Source organism: Eubalaena glacialis, chromosome 16 (assembly GCF_028564815.1).
Source record: "Eubalaena glacialis isolate mEubGla1 chromosome 16, mEubGla1.1.hap2.+ XY, whole genome shotgun sequence".
Classification (NCBI taxonomy): domain Eukaryota; kingdom Metazoa; phylum Chordata; class Mammalia; order Artiodactyla; family Balaenidae; genus Eubalaena; species Eubalaena glacialis.
In genome coordinates, this window is record NC_083731.1 from 38,510,995 (window position 1) to 38,534,370 (window position 23,376).

Genomic DNA, 23,376 nt, shown 5'->3' on the forward strand with positions numbered 1-23,376 from the left:
TCTGCATATTTGTTGGTAGCAAAAGTATTACATCAGTAAACAAAGAAATGTGGAAAAAAATGTACTGTTGTGTGATACAGTAAAACCCAAGGATGAAAGCTGTATACATATATCTAGATAGCTAGAAATATACACAGACAATAACATGGCATCATGTAATTTAGCCTATTCATTACATCTCCAGGTTATAATTTACTCTGAGGTCTCAGTGTCTCTGCTCTCAGTCGGCATCCATAAAGAGGATACATGGTCAATTTGAATTTTATTTTGGGGTCAGAGATAAGCAGAGCATTTTCTTCCCTCTTATCTAAAGCCCACCCATATTGGTCTCCTATATTTGAGAAGGCCCATACCTTTCATTCTTAGCTAATTCCTGCTGGAAATATTTACTGTTTCTGAAGAGTTTTTATTTATTCATAAATGTATATAACCCTCAGTACACTAACCTTTTTATTCTTGCCTGAAATAACTACATCAGTAATAAGAGGAATATTTCAACTTATCAAGGTACTTACTGATGAGCACTATTCTAGGTACTAGGAGTAAAATGATGAGTAACACATGATCTCTGCTCTCAAGTCTCTTACACTCAAGGCCAAGGTTCTGAAAAGTTCTATAGAGCTGAAGTTTAAGAATCACTTGAAAAGGGATGTAAAGTGTATTATTCTGAGGGAGAGAATCTATGGTTATAACCACACAGTGCTCAGTATTTTTTTTTCAAGATGGCCATAAGTTCTTCTCGAGCACAAGACCAAAGTAAAGCCTTGTAGATGATTATGTTCATATGATGACATGGAGAACCTACAAGTGGGGGTTCTGAAGTACAAGAGAAATAAAATCTGGTGGGTCATCTGGAAAACTGTGCCTAGTTTAGGAGGCTTTATATTAGGGAGTACAAAGAGATCCTGAAACCCAAACTTTATTAATGTCATAACAAATCTACCTCTCTTCATGCTTGAATAATTCATTCTGATTTCTCAAAAAATAGGAAGAAAGACATCAAGGCCCCAAAGTATAAAGTCAAAGTTGACTTCTAAATTTTGATTTTGTGACATAGTTTTGAAAGTTGTATAAATTCCAGGACCACCACATACTTGCTCTGTAAACTTAGATAAATTATTTTTTTCTTCCCGTTTTATTGAGATGTAGTTGACATACAGCACTGTATAAGTTTAAGGTGTGTAGCATAATGATTTGATTTACATACATCATGAGATGATTACCACCATAAGTTTAGTGAACATCCATCATCTCCTACAGATAGAAAATTAAAGAAATAGAAAAAAAAGTTTTTTTTCTTGTAATGAGAAGTCTTAGGATTTACTCTCTTAACAACTTTCATATATAACATACATCAAGTGTTCATTATATTTATCATGTTGTATATTACAACACTAGTACTTATTTATCTTATAACTGGAAGTTTGTACCTTCTGACTACCTTCATCCAATTCCCCCCATGCCCAACCCTGCCTCTGGTAACCACAAATCTGATCTGTTTTTCTATGAGTTCATTTGTTTTTGAAGTATAATTTACCTACAACATTATGTTAGTTCTTGTTACACAACATAGTGATTTGATACTTCTATACTTTTCAAACTGATCACCATAATGTTTAGTTACAATATGTCACCATACAAAGATATTACACCATTATTGATTATATTCCCCACACTGTACATTTCATACCCATGACTCATTTATTTTGCCACAGGAAGTTTGTACCACTTAATCTCCCTCTCCTATTTCTTTCCTTCCCCTACCTTCCTCCTCTCTGGTAAGCACCTGTTTATTTGTATCTATAATTCTGTTTATAATTTTTTATGTTTGTTCATTTGTTTTGCTTTTTGAGACTCCACATATAAATGAAATCATTCAGTATTTGCCTTTCCCTATCTGAATTATTTCACTTAGCATAATACCCTCTAGGTCCATCCCTGTTGTCATAAATGGCAAGATTTCCTTCTTTTTTGTAGCTGAGTTATATCTCATTTTATATATTATATGGAAGAAATGAGATATATCTATATATATATATGCATCCATTCATCTATTGATGGGCACTTAGGTTGCTTCCATATCTTGGTTATTGTAAATAATGCTGCAATTAACATGAGGGGGAAGATATCTTTTCAAATTAGTGTTTTTGGTTATTTTTTTTGGATAAATACCCAGGAGTGGTATTGCTGGATCATATGGTAGTTCTATTTTTAATTTTTTGAGGAATCTCCATATTGTTTTCCATAGTGGGTGTACCAATTTACAATCCCACCAACAGTGTGTGAGGGTTCCCTTTTCTCCATATCCTTGCTAACACTTGATATTTGTTGTCTTTTTGATAATAGACATTCTGAAAGGTGTTAGGTGATATCTCATTGTGGTTTGATTTGCATTTCTCTGATGATTAGTGATGTTGAGCATCTTTTCATGTGCCTGTTCGCCATATGTAGGTCTTCTTTGGAAAAGTGTCTATTCTGATTCTCTGCCTAATTTTTAATTGAGTCGTTTGTTTTTGTTTTTGTTTAGATGTTGAGTTGTATGAGATACTTGTATATTTTGGATATAACCCCTTATCAGATATATTGTTTGCAAATATATTTTCTCATCCAGTAGGCAGCCATTTTGTTTTGCTGATAATTTTTTTCACTGTGCAAAAGCTTCTTAGTTTGATGTAGTCCCATTTATTTATTTTTGCTTTTGTTTCTCTTGACCAAGAAGACGTATCCAAAAAATATTATGAATACCAATGTCAAAGTGTATATTGCCTATGTTTTCTTCTAAAGTTTTATGATTTCAAGTCTTACATTTAAGTATTTAATTCATTTTGAATTTATTTTTAATAAATAGATAAATTTAATAAATTTATCATGAATAAACAGGTAAATTAATTTTTTAAACTTTAATTTCCTTATCTAAGAAAATAAAACTGTTTTGAAAAATCACATAAGAAACAATATAAATGTAAGTGCTTTACATTTGTGTACAAGACAGAAAATCAGGGATACAATTTGTGCATTTGAGTTCATTCATTCCAGGGATATGGAGGCTCTTTTATGCACACACACACACACACACACACACACACACACACACACAAACACACCAGCAGAGAATAACGTCATGGAAACTTGAAGCAAAAGTAATAATAGTATATGGTGCAACTCCCATTTCCATCCCTTGATTCCTAAACCTATGGATTCTGGCTATGAAATAAATAGCACTATATATTAAATGCTGATTCAAAGCATATACAACCTTATAGAGAACCTTGCATCAACCCTGTAATGTGTTGCCACCTAGTTGATGCTGTAACTAAATCTTCACAAGGTCATTCCATCATTATATCAGACCAGCTGCTTGAAAATGGTGCACATGGCAAGAAAAGTGAATTTCATGAGCATGAGCCCACTGCTGCAGGGTTTTTTGCTGTGAAGTGAGTTCCTTGATCAGAAGTAATGCTGTGGGAAATTACTTGACAGTGCATAAGGCATTCTATAAATACATGGGTATTAGTTTTGGCAGCAACACGTGTGTAAGTAAGGTAAGTCCATATCCAGAGTAAGTGTCTATTCCATTAAGAACAAAAGGAGGCTCCTTCCCTGATGGAAGTGGTCCAAAGTAATCAGTTTGCCACTAGGTAGCTGGCTGATCATCCCAGGGAATGATGCCATATCAGGGACTTAGTGTTGGTCTCTGCTTTTGGCAGATTGGGCACTCAGCAGTGGCCATAGCCAGGTTGGCCTTGGTGAATGGAAGAACATTTTGCTGAGCCAATGCATTACCTCCATCCTTGCCACCACAAACACTTTGTTCATGAGCACATTGGATGATGACAGGGTTGGCTGGAGAAAGAGGCTGACTGGTATCCATGGAATGGGTCATCCTATCCACTTGATTAGTAAAATCCTCCTCTGCTAAGGTCATCATTTGGTTAGCATTCACAGAAAACACAAATATCTTCACAGTTTTTACCCATTCAGAAAAGTCAATCCACATACCTCTTTCCAAAAATCTTTGTTACCAGTTATCCAATCATGTTGTTTCAAAGTCTCTGACCATCCAACCAAACCATTGGTCATAGCCCATAAATCAGTATGCACTTGCATGTTTAGCCATTTGTCCTTCCAAGGAAAATGAACAAAGAGGTGCACTGCTTGAACTTATGCCTCTAATAGGAGTTCACTCCACCAGTGTCCTACAGAGATGTCCCAGAAAGGGACTGTAAGGATTTAGTTGTCCACTTTCAGGCAGTGTCTCTATATTGTGCAGAACCATCTGTAAACTAGATCTGAATCTTCTCTTCCTCTGTCAACTGATCATAGGAAATCCCTCATGTAGCCACGTGTGCAGACTGGAAGAGGGAATGTGGTGGGCTGGAGTGGGGATCATGGGTACTTGGGTCACTTCTTCATGTAATTTACTTATGCCTTCAGGGTCTGTTCTTTCCCCATCATGTATATACCGTCTACATTTGATGATGGAGTGTTGCCATGCACACACAATTTTTGGCCTACGATTAAGCATTCAGATTCCACTAAGGCCCAATAACCAGTCAAGAGTTGTTCTCAAAAGGAGTTATTTGAAGAGGATGGCAGGGTTTTGATCTAAAATTCTAAAGACCTGCTCTACAAATCACCTAGAGGGGCCTGCCAAAGTCTTCAAATACTCCTCTTATCTGCCACCAACACTTCAAGCACCATTGGATCTCCTAGATCATATGGCCCAAGTTACAAAGCAGCTTGTTTGGCAGTCTGGGCCTGTTGCAGAGCTTTCTCTTGTTCTGGGCACCACTCAAAATCAGCAGATTTTCATATCACTCAGTAAATAGGGAGAAGTAACACACCCAAATGAGAAATATGTTGCCTCCAAAATTCAAAGAGGCTTCCTAGGCACTGTGCCTTTTTTTTGGTTATAGAAGGGGCTAAATGTAATAAATTGTCCTTCACCTTAGAAGGAATATCTTAGCATGCCCTGTATCAATAGACCCCTAAAAATTTCACTGACATAGAGGTCCTTGAATTTTGTCAGAATTATTCCCCACTCTCTGGCACACAAATATCTTACCAATAAGTACTACTACCAATGTTTACTTAACAAATAAGTTGTTACGTCTTGCTCACTAGTCTCAATCAATGTAATGTATCAGTGTAATATCTTGTAAAATGAAAAGGTGATCAAGATTCCTGCAAACTAATTTATGACATAGGGCTGGAGTGTTGATACCTCTGACAAAGGACAGTGAAATTGTATTATTGTCCTTTTCAGCTGAAAACAAACTGCTTATGGTTGGTTTTATTGACAGGAAAGGAGAAAAAAAAGTTATTTCCCAGATCAATAGCTAAATACCAGGTACTAGGGAATGTGTTCATTTGCTCCAACAATGAAACCATATCTGGTACAGCAGCTGCAATTGGAGTCACCACCCTGGTTAAGCTTATGAGAGTCACTGTCATTCTTGGAGATACATCTGTCTTCTGCACAGGCCAACTAGGGAAAATCTGAATGGGAATGTGGTGGGAATTGCCACCGCTATACCCTTCAAGACCTTGTTGGTGATTCTAATCTCTACCATACCTCTAGGAATGTGGTATTGCTTTCAATTTATTACCTTCATAAGTAGGGCCAATCTAGTGGCTTTCACTTGGCCATTCTCACCATCATAGCTCTCCCTCTATAGGTCAGGTAAGTGATGTGAACCTTCTGCTAGCTGCAGAATGTACCTTTTCCAATAATTCAGTTGGGAATTGAGGAAATAACCACAGGATGAGTTTGGAAGCCACACTGGGCCTACTGTGAAATGAACCTGAGTTAAAACTCCATTGATCATCTAACCTCTTTAAGCCCCTATTCTGAGTGGTGAACCACAGTGATGTTTTTGGTTTTCTGGATTTAGCGTCAGTTCAGAACCAGTGTCTACTAGTCTCCAAAAGGTCTGATTATTTCTTTTCCCCCAATGCATAGTTACCCTGGTAAAAGATTGTAGTTCCCTTTGGAAAAGGCTGGGAAAAAGATTCACAGTATAAATTTTGGGGCATGAACCAGAGTCCTTCCTCAAGGAGATCTATTCTCTTCTTCACTCAAGGGATTCTGGTTTTGTAAAAGACAAATCTAAGAATTGACTGGAGGATCGTGACTCGCTGTTTTCATGATTCAAGCTAGAATTTTGTTCACTTGATCTAGCACTTTTTTTTTTTTTTTGATAAGTAAGAAGTGGATTTATTTAGACAGAAACACACTCCACAGACAGAGTGTGGGCTATCTCAGAAGGCGAGAGGCCCCAAAATATGCTGTGGTTAGTTTTTATGGGTTGGGTAATTTCGGAGGCTAATGAGTGGTGGATTATTCCAACTATTTCAGGGAAGGACTGGGGATTTCCAAGAATTGGGCCACTGCCCACTTTTTAGCCTTTTATAGTTATAGTTTTAAACTGTCATGGCATTGGTGAGTGTGTGATCTAGAACTTTCTTACTTATACAGATCAAATAAGAATTTAGTAGGCTTCATACCTATTTCACTTCTAAGAACACCGTGATCGATTAACCAGTGCCATAGATTTGCAGGGGTCAGACTTTTCTGATTGCTACTTTGACTCCCCTGTCTATTAAGGTAATCAAACCCAACTTTCCTTTAGTGGTTTAATGCTGCCACTTGGTCCCTGATACCTGGGGATACAACTACTCTCATTGCACTTAAGTTTCCCAGTTCAGTGGCTGCAGTTGCTACTAAGGTCTGCCCTATATAGAGGAGCAATCCCTGAGCCCTTCAAGGATACTGGGGAGCCCATTGAAAACTTATTTCTCACAGTCTTAGTGGAAGCCATGCTTTTTGGACCCCCCAATGTGGGTGAGTAGGTCTTATATTAAAAATTCCCTCAAAATTCCAATCTCCTTAAGCCTTTGAATCCCTTCATCCACATTAAACCAAAGCAGCTTGGGCATTTCCAGTTTGCTCATGGTGGGTCACATTTTGGTCCATGCTTCAGGCAACCAAACAAAAAAAAACTGTTACAACCCTTTTTGACTCCTGGAGCTGCCACATTAAATGCAGAATCTCTGCTCAGTGAACCCACATCCATAAAGTCAATGTGATCCAACTATATCCTCCTTCCACTATTACCCCACATCCTTAGTATCCATTCCTATGCATGTTAATTGTATTTCTCTGTATAAATTAAAAATGCAAATAATTCTTTTGTAGTGTAATACACTTTGTACCTCACCTTTATGGGCCTGTTGGCACTTGAGTCTACTTAAAGGTCTAGAAAAAAAGAAGAGTGCTGAGGGTGGGTACTCAGGAGAATTAGCATTGTCTTGCATGGCTACTGCCTCAGGGAAGGCCATGAGAGTTTCCTTAGGCAATGCAGATGGGGGTAGTAAGGCAAATATCACTGGAAGTCTGGAGACCTCTTCCAGCAGAATTTAGGGACCTAATGTCTCCAGTTTCATCAAGGGTCTTCCCATATGCCATCATCATAATTTAAAATATACCATTTTTTCCCAATCAATGCCCTCCCTTTAAAAGTAAACATGCTGCCAAGCTTGGAGCTCAATTTGCATTATAATTCACCCAGTTACAGGATAAGATTCTGTATTTGATTTTCAGTAATCTCAGTATTGCAGCTATAGGAGATAGGGGTTTCCCTCAGGGCACACACAGTCATTCAGCTCCTTGCTTCTTACAAGTGATAGATTACGATTATCTAATATAGGTATTAGATGTTGATGTTTATCTTGCTGTGAAGAAGCTTTTTAGTTTGATGAAGTCCCACTTGTGTACTTTTGCTTTTTTTGCTTTTACTGTTTTTGCAAATCCAAAAATCATCACCAAGACCAAGGTTAAGGAGGTTATTGCCTATATTTTCTTTTAGGAGTTTTATGGTTTAAGATTTTACAGTCAAGTATTTAATCCATTTTGAGTTAATTTTGGTGTGTATGGTCCAGTTTCAGTCTTTTGTATGTGGCTGTCCAGTTTTCCCAACACATTTTATTAAAGAGATTGTCCTTTCCTCATTGTATTTTCTTGGCTCCTTTGTTGTAAATTAATTTGACATATATGCATGGGTTTATTTCTTATTTCAATTCTGTTTCATTGATCTGTGTGTCTTTTTTTACACAATATCATACTTTTTTGATTACTATAGCTTTATAATATAGTTTGAAATCAGGAAACATTATGCCTCCAGCTTTGTTCTTCTTTTTCACGATTGCTTTGGCTATTCAGATAGGATGTGGCAGAGTTTTGAAGACACTGTTAGAGAAACCTGATAGGCCTACAAAAAGTTATTAATAAGAATTGAAAAAAAAAGAGAAAAATGTCATTTAGAACCTGGAGGAAAGGGGACCTGGAGGAAAGGGACAAGGACACTGGCAGCAGAAGTTCTGGGAAGTACTCCTTGGTGTGAGCTCTCCCGGCATCCATCATTAGCCCCACCAAAGATCCTGTAGTCTCCAGTGCTGGGTGGCCTCAAGGCAAACAACCAAAAGGGAAGGAATGCAGCCCCACCCATCAGCAGACAAGCAGATTAAAGTTTTACTGAGCTTTGCCACCAAAGCAACACCCAGCCCTACCCAGCACCAGTCTCATCCATCAGGAAAGTTGAACAAGCCTCTTAGATAGACTCATCCACCAGAGGGCAGAGGGCAGAGAGCAGAAGCAAGATGAACTAAAATCCTGCAGCCTGTGGAATGAAAACCACATTCACAGAAAGACAGAAAAAATGAAAAGACAGAGGACTATGTACCAGTTGAAAGAGCAAGATAAAACCCCAGAAGAAACAACTAAATGAAGTGGGGATAGGAAAACTTCCAGAAAAAGAATTCAGAAAAATGATAGTGAAGATAATCCAGGACCTCGGAAAAATAATGGAGGCAAAGATCAAGAAGATGCAAGAACTCTTTACAAAGACCCAGAAGAATTAAAGAACAAACAAACAGAGATGAACAATACAACAACTGAAATGAAAAACAAAAAACAAAAACAAAAAAACACTAGAAGGAACAAATAACAGAATAACTGAGGCAGAAGAACAGGTAAGTGACCTGGAAGACAGAATGGTGGAATTCAATACTGTGGAAAAGAATAAAAAAAAAGAATGAAAAGAAATGAAGGCAGCCTAAGAAACCTCTGGGACAACATTAAATGCACCAAATTTGCATTATAGGGGTCCCAGAAGGAGAAGAGAGAGAGAAAAGACCAGAGAAAATATTTGAAGAGATTATAGTCAAAAACATCCCTAACATGGTAAAGGAAATAGCTACCCAAGTCCAGGGAGTGCAGAGAGTCCAAGGCAGGATAAACTCAAGGAGAAACACGCGGAGACACACTGTAATCAAATTGACAAAAATTAAAGACAAAGAAATATTATTAAAAGCTACAAAGGAAAAATGACAAATAACATATAAGGGAACTCCCAAAAGGTTAACAGTTGATTTCTCAGCAGGAACTCTACAAGCCAGAAGGGAGTGGCATGATATATTTAAAGTGATGAAAGAGAAGAAACTACAACCAAGATTACTCTACCTGGCAAGGATCTCATTCAGATTTGACAGAGAAATCAAAAGCTTTACAGATAAGCAAAAGCTAAGAGAATTCAGCACCACCAAATCAGCTCTACAACAAATGCTAAAGGAACGTCTCTAAGTGGGAAACACAAGAGAAGTAAAGAACCTAGAAAAACAAACCCAAAACAATTAAGAAAATGGTAATAGGAACATACATATTGATAATTACCTTAAATGTGAATGGATTAATTACTCCAACCAAAAGACACAGACTGGCTGAATGGATACAAAAACAAGACCCGTATATATGCTGTCTACAAGAGACCCACTTCAGACCTAGGGACACATACAGACTGAAAGTGAGGGGATGGAAAAAGATATTCCATGCAAATGGAAATCAAAAGAAAGCTGGAGTAGCAATACTCATATCAGATAAAATAGACTTTAAAATAAAGAATGTTACAAGAGACAAGGAAGGACACTACATAATGATCAAGGGATCAATCCAAGTAGAAGATATAACGATTATAAATATATATGCACACAACATAGGAGCAACTCAATACATAAGGCAAATGCTAACAGCTATAAAAGAGGAAATCGACACAAACACAATAGTAGTGGAAGACATTAACACATCACTTACACCAATAGACAGATCATCCAAAATGAAAATTAATAAGGAAACACAAGCTTTAAATGACAAAATAGACCAGATAGATTTAATTGATATTTACAGGACATTCCGTCTGAAAACAGCAGATTACACTATCTTCCCCAGTGCACACAGAACATTCTCCAGGATAGATCACATCTTGGGTCACAAATCAAGCCTTGGTAAATTTAAGAAAATTGAAATCATATCGGCATCTTTTCTGACCACAACACTATGAGATTAGAAATAAATTACAGGAGAAAAAAAACGTAAAAAAACACAGACAATGGGGGCTAAACAATACATTACTAAATAACCAAGAGATCACTGAACAAATCAAAGAGGAAATCAAAAAATACCTAGTGACAAATGACAATGCATACAGGATGATCCAAAACCTATGGGATGTCACAAAGGCTGTTCTTAGGGGGAAGTTTAGAGCCATACAAGCCTACCTCAAGAAACAAGAAAAATCTCAAATAAACAATCTAACCTTACACCTAAAGGAACTAGAGAAAGATGAAAAAACATAACCCAAAGTCAATAGAAGGAAAGAAATCATAAAGATCAGAGCAGAAAAAATGAAATAGAAACAAAGAAACCAATAGAAAAAATCAATAAAACTAAAAGCTGCTTCTTTGAAAAGATAAAAAAGATTGATAAACTAATAGCCAGATTCATCAAGAAAAAGAGGGAGAGGACTCAAATCAATAAAATTAGAAATGAAAAAGGAGAAGTTACAATGGACACTGCAGAAATACAAAGCATCATAGGAGATTACTACAAGCAACTTTATTCCAATAAAATGGACAACCTGGAAGAAATGGACAAATTCTTAGAAAGGTATAACCTTCCAAGACTGAACCAGGAAGAAATAGAAAATAAGAACAGACTAATCACAAGTAATGGAATTGAAACTGTGATTTAAAGTCTTCCAACAAACAAAAGTCAGGACCAGATGGCTTCACAGGTGAATTCCATCAAACATTTAGAGAAGAACTAACACCCATCCTTCTCAAACTCTTCCAAAAAATTGCAGAGGAAGGAACACTCCCAAACATATTCTACAAGGCCACCATCACCTTGATAACAAAACCAGACAAAGATCCTACAAAAAAAGAAAATTACAGACCAACATCACTGATGAATATAGACGCAAAAATCCTCAACAGAATACTAGCAAACAGAATCTAGCAACACATTAAAAGGATCATACACCATGATCAAGTGGGATTTATCCCAAGAATGCAAGGGTTCTTCAATATATGCATATCGATCAATGTGATACACCATATTAACAAATTGAACAATAAAAACCATATGATCATCTCCATAGATGCAGAAAAAGCTTTTGACAAAATTCGACACCCATTTATGATAAACACTCCCCAGAAAGTTGGCATAAAGGGAACCTACCTCAACATAATAAAGGCCATATACAACAAACCCACATCAAACATCATACTCAATGGTGAAAAACCAAAAGCATTTCCTCTAAGATCAGGAACAGACAAGGAGGTCCACTCTCACCACTATTATTCAACATAGTTTTGGAAGTCCTAGCCACATCAATCAGAGAAATAAAAGAAATAAAAGTAATACAACTTGTAAAAGAAGTAACTGCCATTGTTTTCAGGTGACATGATACTACACATAGATAATCCTAAAGATGCCACCAGAAAACTAGTAGAGCTAATCAATGAATTTGGTAAAGTTGCAGCATACAAAATTAATGCACAGAAATCTCTAGCACTCCTATACACTAACAATGAAAGATTAGAAGGGGAAATTAATGAAACAATCCGATTCACCATTGCAACAGAAAGAATAAAATACCTAGGAATAACCCTACCTAAGGAGGTAAAAGACCTGTACTCAGAAAACTATAAGACACTGATGAAAGAAATCAAAGATGACACAAACAGATGGAGAGATATACCATGTTCTTGGATTGGGAGAATCAACTTTGGGAAAATGACTATACTATCCAAAGCAATCTGCAGATTTAATGCAATCCCCATCAAACTACCAATGGAATTTTTCACAGAACGAGAACAAAAAATTTCACAATTTGTATGGAAACACAAAAGACCCTGAATAGCCAAAACAATTTTGAGAAAGAAAAACGGAGCTGGAGGAATCAGGCTCCCTGACTTCAGACTATACTACTGAGCTACAGTAATCAAGACAGTATGGTACTGGCACAAAAGCAGAAATATAGATCCATGGAAGTCGCTAAAAAGCCCAGAGATAAACCCACGCACCTATGGTCAACTAATCTATGACAAAAGAGGCAGGACATACAATGGCGAAAAGACAGCCTCTTCAATAAGTGGTACTGGGAAAACTGGACAGCTACATGTAAAAGAATGAAATTAGAACACTCCTTAACACCATGCAAAAAATAAACTCCAAATGGATTAATGTCCTAAATGTAAGACCGTACACTGTAAAACTCTTAGAAGAAAACATAGGAGAACACTCTTTGACATAAATCACAGCAAGATCTTCTTTGACCCACCTCCTAGAGTAATGAAAATAAAAACAAAAATAAACAAATGGGACCTAATGAAACTTAAAATCTTTGGCACAGCAAAGGAAACTATAAACAAGATGAAAAGACAGCCCTCAGAATGGGAGAAAATCTTTGCAAATGAATCAATGGACAAAGGATTAATCTCCAAAATATATAAACAGTTCATGCAGCTCGATATTAAAAAACAAACAAAACAATCAAAAAATGGGGAGAAAACCTAAATAGACATTTCTCCAGAGAAGACATACAGTTGGCCAAGAAGCACATGAAAAGCTGCTCAACATCACTAATTATTAGAGAAATGCAAATCGAAACTACAATGAAGTATCACCTCACACTGGTCAGAATGGCCATCATCAAAAAATCTACAAACAACAAATGCTGGAGAGGGTGTGGAAAAAAGTGTACCCTCTTGCACTGTTGGTGGGAATGTAAATTGATACAGCCACTTTGGAGAACAGTATGGAGGTTCCTTAAAAAACTAAAAATGGAATTACTATATCCCCAGCAATCCCACTACTGGGCATCCACCCAAAGAAAACCATAATTCAAAAAGACACATACACTCCAATGTTCATTTCAGCAGTATTTACAATAGCCAGGTCATGGAAGCAACCTAAATGCCCATCGACAGAGGAATGGATAAAGAAGATGTGGTACATATATACAATGGAATATTAGTCAGCCATAAAAAGGAATGAAATTGGGTCATTTGTAGAGACATGCATGGATCTAGAGACTGTCATACAGAGTGAAGTAAGTCAGAAAGAGAAAAACAAATATCGTATATTAATGCATATATGTGGAACCTAGAAAAAATGGTACAGATGAACCGGTTTGCAAGGCAGAAATAGAGACACAGATGTAGTGAACAAACGTATGGGCACCAACGCGGGAAAGCAGGTAGGGAGAGGGTGGTGGTCACATGAATTGGGATATTGGTATTGACACATATACACTAATATGTATAAAATAGATAACTAATAAGAGCCTGCTGTATAAAAAATAAATAAAATAAAATTCAAAAAAATAAAAAAGATAAAAAGGAAAAAGTGAAAAAAACCTCAAAAACAAACCAACAAACAAAAAAAATCTTAAGCTAATGTCTCATAGAATCTTTCAGATAAGGAAAACAAAGGTTCTCAAAGGTGTGCCTCACTGTCCCTCTCTCTGAAACAACAGGATTTCTAAGAATTTTATAATTGTAGTCTTATAGCAAGCTCAGAGGAAGCTTTGGTAAAGAAGGGTTAATTTCAAGGAAATTTGTGAACATAGTTTTTTGTTTAATGGACTAAATTATGAAAAGTTTCATAAGAAACACAGTTTAAAAATACTGTAGCAACCTGGACTCTATGCACAAAATACAGCCTGAAAATATCTTAGTGGACTCCAAAAAATTCTATGGGCAGGAAGGAGGTTGAGCTATTTACTCAGCTACAGACATTGCCTATTTATAATGGGAAAGGAAAGGTGACTGAGAAGGTAGAACTTAATGTCCAGAAGATATAACCAAAAGTCCCAGGAAGCAGGATTGGAGCCTAATCAAGAAACGAGACATGTCTGCTTGGCTTGATTGCAGATTTGCTAGGACCAGTGCTTTCTGTACACCTTCCTTTTTTCCATTGTGAGTAGAGGTGGTTATTGGTTATGTAATTATTTTTCTTCCATTTGATGTTGATTATTAGGTGGCAGAAAATTGGTCTCTTTAGTTCATTGGTTTACAGATTGATAGAAATTGTACCTGAAGAACAAAATCCAAAGATACTCATATGCATTCTGATGTGATTGAGATCTTCAACCATGAGCCTGAACTGATATCATAAAAGGATTGGACTTTTGGGGATCCTGGAAGGGAGTTTATTTTATATGTAAAAGGTATGTAATTAATTTGTGATCAGAGAGTGAGTTTAGATTATTTTTTTAAATATCTATGCATTTCTGTGTCTAATTCTATGTCTAAAATTCTGTAACATATTTACCACTGAAAGGTTGGAATTTGTTTCCCTTTGTCTCAATTCAGGGTGATTTTATGGCTACTTTGACAAACAGAGTACTGTAGAGATGATGCTATGTAACTTTTAAGGCCAAGTTATAAAATGCCCCATAGTTTCCATCTTGTTTGATGTAAAACTGAGCTGAGTTCAGCCCAACTATGCAGAAACTGTCATGCTAGAGAGTCTGTGTTTATATCTGTGAACATCAGACCCAGCTGAGCCAAGCCTTCTACTCACCCGCATCAAGGCACCAGGTGCATAAATTTGAAAAAGGCTTTTTAGAAGTAGATCTTCCAGCATCAACTCTGACACCATCAAATCATTAAAGTCATCCCCAGCCACATTAGGACACAAGGTGACCCATGGGCCTCTTCAGAGTTCACCAATACTCAGTGTTCAGTATATGGTAGCATTCCTACTTCCATGTGTAAATTTGAACAAATCACTACAGTCATCACAGCATTTCTTTTTAGGAAAGACGGGGTAACCCTCTGCCCTGAAGACTTGAGAATGGATAAGTTGCTGTCTTAAAAGCAATCTCTGGTGAAAGTATTCCTTGTTTTAATATTAGAACATCTAATAGAACAAACACAGCCCATTGTATCCTGATAAGAAAGTTAATATTTAGGGAATATATCTAGGAATAATAATAATAGACCCTTCTTCTACCCTCATACCTTAGTCCCTAGTAACATGTACTCTTGACATGGAAGGAACATGATCATACATAAGTTACAAATCTATAGCATATTCCACATTCTGCTGGAAAGCATCGGAGCATTTTGATTTTCAAAGCCATACTACCATTTTAAAGTAAAATCAAATTGCTTCCACTGATAAGGTAAATGTTAGGAAATGTATATTTCATGGGTACTAGCTTTCTACTGTGATATGAATTACTTTTTGGAAGCAATCCTATATATCATAAAGATTTCCAGTGAATGTCCAGATTATAATAGTGATAAAAAAATAAGGTTAAGAAAAAGCAAATAAAAATACAAAATAATTACTTACTACATGAAAGACAAATCACTGACCATTCTAATATATTGGGAGTTCATGTTAGGCATTGCTTCTAGAAAATTGTGCAATACTTGTTTAAGCAGAGGCAAGGATACTTATAGTAAAAATAGCCCATATTGTTTTTGTTGTTGTTGTTGTTTTTTAACATCTTTATTGGAGTATAATTGCTTTAAAATGGTGTGTTAGTTTCTGCTTTATAACAAAGTGAATCAGCTATACATATACATATATCCCCATATCTACGCCATCTTGCATCTCCCTCCCACCCTCCCTTACCCACTCCTCTAGGTGGTCACAAAGCACTGAGCTGATCTCCCTGTGCTATGCGGCTGCTTCTCACTAACTATCTATTTTATATTTGGTAATATATATAAGTTCATGCCACTCTCTCACTCCGTCCCAGCTTACCCTTCTCCCTCCCTGTGTCCTCAAGTGCATTCCCTATGTCTGTATCTTTATTCCTGTTGTGCTCCTAGGTTCTTCAGAACCTTTTTTTTTTTTTTTTTTTTTTTTAAGATTCCATATATATGTGTTAGCATACGGTCACCAGTGATATTGGCCTGTAGTTTTCTTTCTTTGTGACATCTTTGTCTGATTTTCATATCAAGGTGATGGTGGTCTCGTAGAATGAGTTTTGGTGTGTTCCTCTCTCTGCTATATTTAGGAAGAGTTTGAGAAGGATAGGTGTTAGCTCTTCTCTAAATGTTTTATAGAATTCAACTGTCAAGCCCTATGGTCCTGGGATTTTGTTTCTTGGAAGATTTTTAATCACAGTCTCAATTTCAGTGTTTGTGATTGGTTTGTTTATATTTTCTATTTCTTCCTTGTTCAGTCTCAGAAGGTTGTGCTTTTCTAAGAATTTGTCCATTACTTCCAGGCTTTCCATTTTATTGGCATATAGTTGCTTGTAGTAATCTCTCATGATCCTTTGTATTTCTGCAGTGTCCATTGTTACTTCTTTTCCATTTCTAATTCTATTGATTTGAGTCTTCTCCTTTTTTTTCTTGATGAGTCTGGCAAATGGTTTATCAATTTTGTTTATCTTCTTAAAGAACCAGCTTTTAGTTTTATTGATCTTTGTTATTGTTTCCTTCATTTATTTTTCATTTATTTCAGATTTGATCTTTATGATTTCTTTTCTTCTGGTTACTTTGGTGTTATTTTGTTCTTCTTTTTCTAATTGCTTTAGTTGTAAGGTTAGGTTATTTATTTGAGATTTTTCTTGTTTCTTGAGGTAGGGTTGTATTGCTATAAACTTCCCTCTTAGAACTGCTTTTGCTGCATCCCATAGGTTTTGGGTCATCATGTTTTCATTGTCATTTGTTTCTAGGTATTTTTTGACTTCCTCTTTGATTTCTTCAGTGATCTCTTGGTTATTAAATAGTGTATTGTTTAGCCCCATGTGTTTGTATTTTTTACAGATTTTTCCAGTAATTGATATCTAGTCTCATAGCATTGTGTTTGGAAAAGATACTTGATACGATTTCACTTTTCTTAAATTTACCAAGGCTTGGTTTGTGAACCAAGATATGATCTATTCCGGAGAATGTTCCATGAGCACTTGAGAAGAAAGTGTATTCTGTTGTTTTTGGATGGAATGTCCTTTACTTATCAATTAAGTCCATCTTGTTTAATGTATCATTTAAAGCTTGTGTTTCCTTATTTATTTTCCTTTGGATGATCTGTCCATTGGTGAAAGTGGGTGTTAAAGTACCCTACTATGATTGTGTTACTGTCAATTTCCCCTTTTATGGCTGTTAGCATTTGTCTTATATTTTGAGGTTCTCCTATGTTGGATGCATAAATATTTACAACTGTTCTATCTTCTTCTTAGATTGATCCTTTGGTCATTATGTAGTGCCCTTCTTTGCCTCTTATAGTAGTCTATATTTTAAAGTCTATTTTGTCTTATATGAGAATTGGTACTCCAGCTTTCTTTTGATTTCCATTTTCACTGAAGATCTTTTTACATCCCTTCACTTTCAGTCTGTATGTGTCCCTAGATCTGAAGTGGGTCTCTTGAAGACAGCATATATACAGGTATTGTTTTTGTATCCATTCAGCCAGTCTATGTCTTTTGGTTGAAGCATTTAATCCATTTGCATTTAGGGTAATTATCGATATGTGTGTTCCTATTACCATTTTCTTAATTGTTTTGGGTTTCTTATTGTAGGTCTTTTCCTTCTCTTTTGTTTCCTGCCTAGAGAAGTTCGTTTAGTATTTGCTGTAAAGCTAGTTTGGTGGTGCTGAATTCTATTAGCTTTTGCTTGTCTGTAAAGGTTTCATTTTTTCCATCAAATCTGAATGAGATCCTTGCTGGGTAGAGTAATCTTGGTTGTTGGTTTTTCCCTTTCATCACTTTAAATAATGTCCTGCCACTCCCTTCTGACTTGCAGAGTTTCTGCTGAAAGATCATCTGTTAACCTTATAGGGATTCCCTTGTATGTTATTTGTTGTTTTTCCCTTGCTGCTTTTAATTTTTGTGTGTGTGTTTAATTCTTGATAGTTTGATTAACATGTGTCTTGGCGTGTTTCTCCTAGTATTTAACCTGTATGGGACTGTCCGCACTTCCTGGACTTGACTAACTATTGCATTTCCCATATTAGGGAAGTTTTCAGCTATAATCTCTTCATATATTTTCTCAGTCCCTTTCTTTTTCTCTTCTTTTACTGGGACCCCTCTAATTCGAATGTTGGTGCATTCAATGTTTTCCCAGAGGTCTCTGAGACTGTCCTCAGTTCTTTTCATTCTTTTTTCTTTATTCTGCTGTGCAGTAATTGTTTCCACTATTTTATCTTTCAGGTCACTTATCCATTCTTCTGCCTCAGTTATTCTGCTATTGATTCCTTCTAGAGAATTTTTAATTTCATTTATTGTGTTGTTCATCATTGTTTGTTTGCTCTTTAGTTCTTCTAGGTCCTTGTTAAACCTTTTTTGTATTTTCTCCATTCTATTTCCAAGATTTTGGATCATCTTTACTATCATTACTCTGAAGTCTTTTTCAGGTAGACTCCCTATTTCCTCTTCATTTGTTTGTCTGGTGGGTTTTTACCTTGCTCCTTCATCTGCTGTGTGTTTCTCTGTTTTCTCATTTTGCTTAATTTACTGTGTTTGGGTCTCCTTTTTGCAGGCTGCAGGTTCATAGTTCCCATTGTTTTTGGTGTCTGCCCTTAGTGGCTAAGGTTGGTTCAGTGGGTTGTGTAGGCTTCCTGGTGGAGGGCACTGATGCCTGTATTCTGGTGGATGAGGCTGGATCTTGTCTTTCTGGTGGGCAGTACCATGTCCAGTGGTGTGTTTGGGGGTGTCTGACCTTATTATGATTTTAGGCAGCCTCTCTGTTAATGGGTGGGATTGCATTCCTGTTTTGCTAGTTGTGTGGCATAGGGTGTCTGGCAGTGTATCTTGCTGGTCGTTGAGTGGAGCTGGGTCTTAGCATTGAGATGGAGATCGCTGGGAGAGCTTTTGCCATTTGATATTACGTGGAGCCGGGACGTCTCTGGTGGACCAATGTCCTGAACTCGGCTCTCCCACCTCAGAGACACAGGCCTGACACCCGGCCAGAACACCAAGACCCTGTCAGCCATATGACTCAGAAGAAAAGGGAGAAAAAAAGAAAGAAAGAGGAAAAAAATAAAATAAAATAAAGTTATTCAAATAAAAAATTTAAAAATATTATTAAAAATTAAAAAATTAAAAAGTAATAAAAAAAGAAAAAAAAAAGAAAGAGAGAAAGAAGAGAGGAATCAAACCAAAAAACAAATCCGCCAATGTTAACAAGTGCTAAAACTATACTAAAAAAAATAATAAAATAAAAAAATCAAGGAAAAAAAAAAAGGACAGACAGAATCTTAGAACAAATGGTAAAAGCAAAGTCATACAGATGAAATCACACAAAGAAGCATCCACATACACACTCACAAGAAGAGAAAATGGAAAAATATCGATATATCTTTGCTCCCAAACTCCACCGCCTCAATTTTAGGATGAGTCGTTGTCTTTTCAGGTATTCCACAGATGCAGGGTACATCAAGTTGACTGTGGAGATTTAATCCTCTGCTCTTGAGGCTGCTGGGAGACATTTCCCTTTTTCTTCTTTGTTCACCCAGCTCCTGGGTTTCAGCTTTGGATTTGGCCTCACCTCTGCATGCAGGTCTCCTGAGAGCATCTGTTCTTTGCTCAGACAGGACAGGGTTAAAGTAGCAGCTGATTAGGAGGCTCTGGTTCACTCAGGCCATGGGGAGGGATGGGTACAGAAAGTGGGTTGACCTGCGGTGGCAGAGGCCTGTGTGACATTGCAACAGCCTGAGGTGCACCGTATGTTCTCCCAGAGTTGTCCTTGGAGCACGAGAACCTGGCAGTGGTGGGTTGTACAGGCACCCAGGAGGGGAGCTGTGGATAGTGACCTGTGCTTGTATACTGGATTCTTGATGGCTGCGGAAGCAGCCTTAGCATTTCATGCCCATCTCTGGTGTCTGCGCTGATAGCCATGGGTCACACCTCTCTCTGGAGCTTGTTTAGGTGGTGCTCTGTATCCCCTCTCCCCGTGCACCTTGAAACAATGGTCTCTTGCCTCTTAGGCAGGTCCAGAGTTTTTCTGGATTCCCTCCCAGGTAGCTGTGGCACACTAGCCCCCTTCAGGCTTTGTTCATGCAGCCAGCCCCAGTCCTCTCCCTGGGATCTGATCTCCGAAGAAGCCAGAGCCTCAGGTCCCAGCCCCGACCCGTCCTGGCTGGTGGGTGAGCAGACAAGCCTCTTGAGCTGGTGAGTGCTGGTTGGCACAGATCTTCTGTGTGGGAATCTCTCCGCTTTGCCATCTGCACCCTTGTTGCTGTGCTCTCTTCCATGGCTCTGTAGCTTCCCCCCCTGCCACCCCCCATCTCCGCCAGTAAAGGGGCTTCCTAGCATATGGAAACTTTTCCTCCTTCACAGCTCCTTCCCAGTGGTGCAGGTCCCATCCCTATTCTTTTGTCTCTGTTTTTTCTTTTTTCTTTTGCCCTACCCAGGTACGTGGGGAGTTTCTTGCCTTTTGGGAAGTCTGAGGTCTTCTGCCAGGGTTCAGTAAATGTTCTGCAGGAGTTGTTCCACATATAGATGTATTTCTGATGTATTTGTGGGGAGGAAGGTGATCTCCACATCTTATTCTCTCACCATCTTGAAGGTCTCTGTCAGCCCATATTGTTGAGCCCATTTGTAGTCAAAATTTTTATCACAATTCTCATTATGCTCACAAGGTCATTAATCTAAGAATGGTCACCTTCTCTAGCAGATTTTTAAGAACATATTCTGTAATTTGAATCTTTTGATAAACATACACAGTCAACGAATAGTCTTAATTTCTGTGTAATTAAAGAGGTCTATTTTTTCTCTTCCTTCCAAAACATCATTGACATTAGCCATCTATTTTTGCTACAAACAGGTTACTTAACATTTGGCTGGTTCATTAGCCACTGCCCACGAATTAGTTTACATATTGACCTCTCTTCAGCTCTTGCTCCAGGTAAATGTGACAAGATTTTTATTTAAGGTACACGTTATTTTATTTCAGGAATACAGTGTACTGGAATATTTAGTCCTGTCTCCTACTGAAAACAACTAAAAATGTGGATGAACAATTTAAAAGTCTTCTTAAAACATAGGAGTTTTATGAACATAAAGGTTAAAATTAAGAGAAAGCTAGATTACAGAGAGGAAGGAAAGACAAAATACCACATCTTTCCTGACAGCATTTGTCAATATTAAAGAAATTTACTATAATTTTGATGACCTAGTAGAATAAGGACTTCAGAAATCATAGTCCAAATACAATCAAATTGAGCAGCCTAAAGGAGATCTTCCCGGTATTAAGTTTGGATACCTCAAGAGATACATTCTCTTGAGACAATTGAAGCAGTAGTAAATACTTTGACACTTAGATTCTTTGTTGCTGAATAGGGCAGGAAGAAGAAAAACTGTTTCTGAGAAGCAGCAAATACCTTTGGCATGCACACTGATTTACAGCCCAAGCTTTCATCCCCAGGGTCCCATAAACTTCAAGCTATAAATTATAAACTAAATATGTATTGATTTGAGTCTACAAGAAGCATACCCAAATACTCTCTTGAAGATAATATCTTTATCCCAACCTTCAAAGATATCTCATAAATAATACTTCAAAAATTATAATATATATAACATCAAACTAAGAAGCTTCTGCACAGTAAAAGTAACCATCAACAAAGTGAAAAGACAACCTACGGAATGGGAAAATTATTTACAAGTCATATATCTGACAAGAGGTTAATATCTAGAAGATACAAAGAACTCATACAACTGAATAGCAAAAAAAATTAAAAACAAAACAAAAAAACAAAAACAAAATAACCCAGTTTTAAAATGAGTGAAAAAGGCTAATGAGATATTTCTACAAAGAAGATATATAAAAGGCCAAATGGTACATGAAAAGATGTTCAACATCACTAGTCATAAGGGAAATGTAAATTAAGACCGCAGTGAAGTATCATCTCATGCTTGTTAGAATGGTCATCATTAAAAAGACAAGAGATAACTAATGCTGGCATGGATGTGGAGAAAAGGAAACCGTTGTTGGTAGGATTGTAAATTGGTGCAGCCACTATGGAAAACAGTATGTACAGTCCTCAAAAAATTTAAAATATAACTACCTTATGATCCAGCAATTCTACTTCTGGCAATATATCCAAAAGAAACAAAAACATTATTCAAAAACGTATTGGCACCCTACTGTTCATAGCAGCATTATTTGCAATAGCCAAGACATGGAAACAACTCAAGTGTTCATTGATGGGTGAATGTGTAAAGAATATGTGATATATATTTGTGTATGTATATATGCACACACAATAGAATATTATTCAGCCATAAAAAAATGAGGAAATCCTACCATTTGCAACAACATGGATGGATCTTGAAGGTATTATGCTAAGTGAAATAACTCAGACAGAGAAAGACAAATACTGTGTGATCTCACTTTTCAGTGAAATCTAAAAAAACAAAGAGACAAACAAACAAACAAAAAACAAGGAACGCATAGAAAAAGAGATCAGACTTATGGTTACCAGAGACAGAGGGCGGGAGAGGGGAAGTTGAAGGATGGTGGTCAAAAGAAAAAAAAACATGTGAAAGATAGTAAAAAATATCCTAACACAGAAGAAAATGAAACATAACGAGAGAAAAGTATTAGAGGGAAGAGAGAGCAGAAAGAGTTACATAGTGTATTGCACTAATAGATTAATACAAGTGTATGAGGAGACTTGAATTATTGGACACAAACATTAAAAATATTACTGTGTTTGAAAAAATAAAATCAAGTTAAAAATATGGACTGAGTCCAGTGACATTTAGAAAATTAAGGAGTAAAGCTTTAAAAAATAATAATCAATGTAATTTGAAGGTTAAAGAATGAAAAATAAATCTCAAGCATTCTAAAGCTGGAAAAAATAATAATAATCAAAATTAAACACTCACAGGACAGGTTTAACAGCCCAGTTGACATAGGTTAGCAACAAATTAGTGAACTGGAAAACAGCTCAAAAAAATTATCCAGGATGTAGTAACAAGAAAGATAAATAGATGGAAAAGATGGAAAAGAGGTCAAAGGACATGGAGTTAAGCAGAAGATCACAATACAAGTCAGTAGATAGAGGCATGA

The 23,376-nt window shown here is 36.8% G+C and overlaps 1 pseudogene; it reads right to left on the minus strand.

Moving 5' to 3' along the window:
* LOC133076352 (uncharacterized) overlaps positions 1–23,376 on the minus strand; it is a 109,548-nt pseudogene that overhangs the window by 77,824 nt on the left and 8,348 nt on the right.